The sequence below is a fragment of the Drosophila ananassae genome, chromosome 2L (genome assembly GCF_017639315.1).
Source record: "Drosophila ananassae strain 14024-0371.13 chromosome 2L, ASM1763931v2, whole genome shotgun sequence".
Taxonomy (NCBI): Eukaryota; Metazoa; Arthropoda; class Insecta; order Diptera; family Drosophilidae; genus Drosophila; species Drosophila ananassae.
Window position 1 is genome coordinate 11,934,212 of NC_057927.1, and position 2,832 is coordinate 11,937,043.

The window sequence follows — 2,832 nt, forward strand, 5'->3', positions numbered from 1 at the left end:
AAGGAGGAGCGAGTAGAGGCACAATGGGGTACAGAGTATATGACCACGGCATCATTAGGAGTGGAAAACATTTGGCCAGGCACGACCCAAGGCGCTTGATTAATTGCGTTTAGTGCAGAATTTGACTTTTTTGTTGCTCAAATTGCAATGCACTGCCGTCCAAGGGGCTGAGACTTTTTAGCCAGAGTAATTACCATGCCAGCCCCGAACTCCACAATAGACCCGACTCAGTTTCGCCACTCGATTCTATTCCAAAATGCACTTAATATGGAATTTCAAGTTCAATCATGGCCTTTGTATTTCGCATTTGCCAGCTGATAGCCAATAAAGCATTTAGCCATTTAGTCCGGCTGTTAAAAATCTATTTGATCTAACCGTTTGCCTGTCCGCCGGATGATGTCATCTGCCCCAGAGATCAAAGACTGTCAGATTGGCAAATCTTTGTTCGAAATGTTATGTTGCCCGCTAATTTCTACTTTAACTAATTGAATTATTTATGTTCCAGCTTTGCCATTCACGACTCTAGAAACACCGGGGGAAAAGGAACTATTTCGACTTCAGATAGGCTCAGTATTTTTGTTAAATCTTTTGTTAAGATTGTAGTAACATTTTTTTAGCCATAAAGTCTTGGCATTTTTCGCAGAGTGTATTTACTTAACGATTTGCACACCATTTTTGGCTGTGCGTCGTCTGCGTTTCAAAGTCAATTTGCATATGTCGATTGTCGTTTTGTTTTTTTCGTTTCAAGTTGCAAGTTGGCTGGCATTTTGCCTCAAATGCAGCTTGCTGCTGCTGGTGGTGCTGCTGATATCCGATGCTGGCCAGATCTGTGGCCAAATTATGTCGTTATTTGTGCCATTTTTGGCAAACGCCCCCTCCGATCCATCGTCCATGATAAATTTCGTGCACTTAGAGCTCCTCTCGGTCCGACTGTCAAGGAGTATGTCAATTGCCTCGCTAATGGCTGCCAATGGAGTCGAGGCTGTAAAATCCTCTTAAAGTGTTGTAAACGATGCTCGAGCGACGGCTAACGAGCCGAGTCGAATTCGAGCCGTCGAAGCCGCGGAGATCATGGCATTTATCATAAATTTCATGGCACTCATTCTCATAACTGCACAGCAGAAATTCCAGAGGGAAGAGTGATTCAGGGGGAGGTTTCATTGCCGTGTCCCAAGGCAATAGGAAGCAGCAAAGTGCAACAATTGAATAGATAATAACTCACGCCCCACCTACCCACCCACCAATCGGTGCCAACCCGTCGGCCAAGCCAACATAATAACCAAAATACTAGCCACAAGCCACTGACCGTTGACCACAAATGCAACAAGGGGCATAAAGATTTGTGGCATCATGTGGATCCTCAAAATAGGATACTCTTTTTTTTCAAATTTAATTTTCAAAAGTCTTTAAATTTAAATGGATAATAATTTCTGCAAGATAGGTCTTTGCTAAAAAAAAACTAAAAATGGGTTTAATCTAAAATAGTACTTCTCTTGAATTGGTCTCTTAGCCTCGTATAACTTATACCCCCTTAGCAGAATAAAAAACACTTTCAAAGTACTCCCAAAAATGGAAATACCCTTCTCGAAAAGCTCAAATATCACAACAACAAGGCCTGTTACTGTTTGGAGCCGGCGCTGTCATATTCAAATTGCTAATATGATTGGTGTTTACAGATTAGAAAACAAATATTTCACAAATATTACCACTAATAATTCTGCCATGTAAACATGACCAGAGGAGCACCAGAGCAGAGACCACGATCAGCGTCATTATCATCTCCGTGATGATCACATGCCGCATGATGGGGCACTATAAATGCAGCAAGTGTGGCGATAACCTTTTGACTCTGGCCGGGTCCCGAAGTGGGGGAAGGGATCCCAGCCCGGACTGCACTGGACTGGCTTTCGTTTTGTGCTAGTGCAAAACTGACAAATTGAATGAATAAAAGAGCAACAAGTGGTCTTCTGGCCGGCCCCGACCGTGCCGGGTCTGGTTAAACATTTTGAATGAAAATGCCGCTGCCACAGCCGCAGCCGAGTCTGCCAGATTCGGATTCAGAGCCGGGGCATGTGGCATGTAGCTAGCTGTGGCGGCCGAGGCGCAAAAACATAAATCGAAACACTTGCTGCGTAGACCTACACCGTCTGAAAAAGGGGTAGACCCAACCGATCTCATAGCCATTCTAGGATACATCCAACGAAATAATATAAATATATTTAGGGAATCGAAGTCATGGGTCTGGCCTTTTCCCAATTTAAAAAAAAACCGAAGAAGATGCTATTTTTTTTAGTGTAAAAACCACTTCCCTTAGCTCCTTGCCACAGTTGCAACCGCCCACCGATGTCTTAGCGAACTGTGTTGGTTTGCCCATTTGGTGGTTGTGGTGCCTCGGTAGGTGTTGCCTCGAACTCAGTCTGCTTGCCACACTCCTCTCCCGAAACAAAAAAATAAATAAAAAATAAAATAAAACCCAATGCAGCCCAGGCGTTCAAAGCCTGGAAATGAAGTCGAAAATTGCAATTCCAAAATGTTTGCCCTCGGCGAAAAAACCGGGCAACAACAAAAGTGGAGTGCAGTACATTGGAGTGGTCAGTCATGTGGCATCTATTCATTTTGCGGATCCGTAAACGTAGCCGCACACATGTGGCCATATGGTCCTCGGAATAGAGCTCTTCCTGCCTTTCGGCCTGCCTGGATTCGTTGTAATGTTTTTCTGTGGAGTGTGTCGTTTAATGCGTGGCCGCCTCGCAAGGCGCTTTATTAATTCACTCGACGGTTGTTTAATATTTTTACCTCCTAAGTATACACTATCTTTCAGTGGGGATTTGT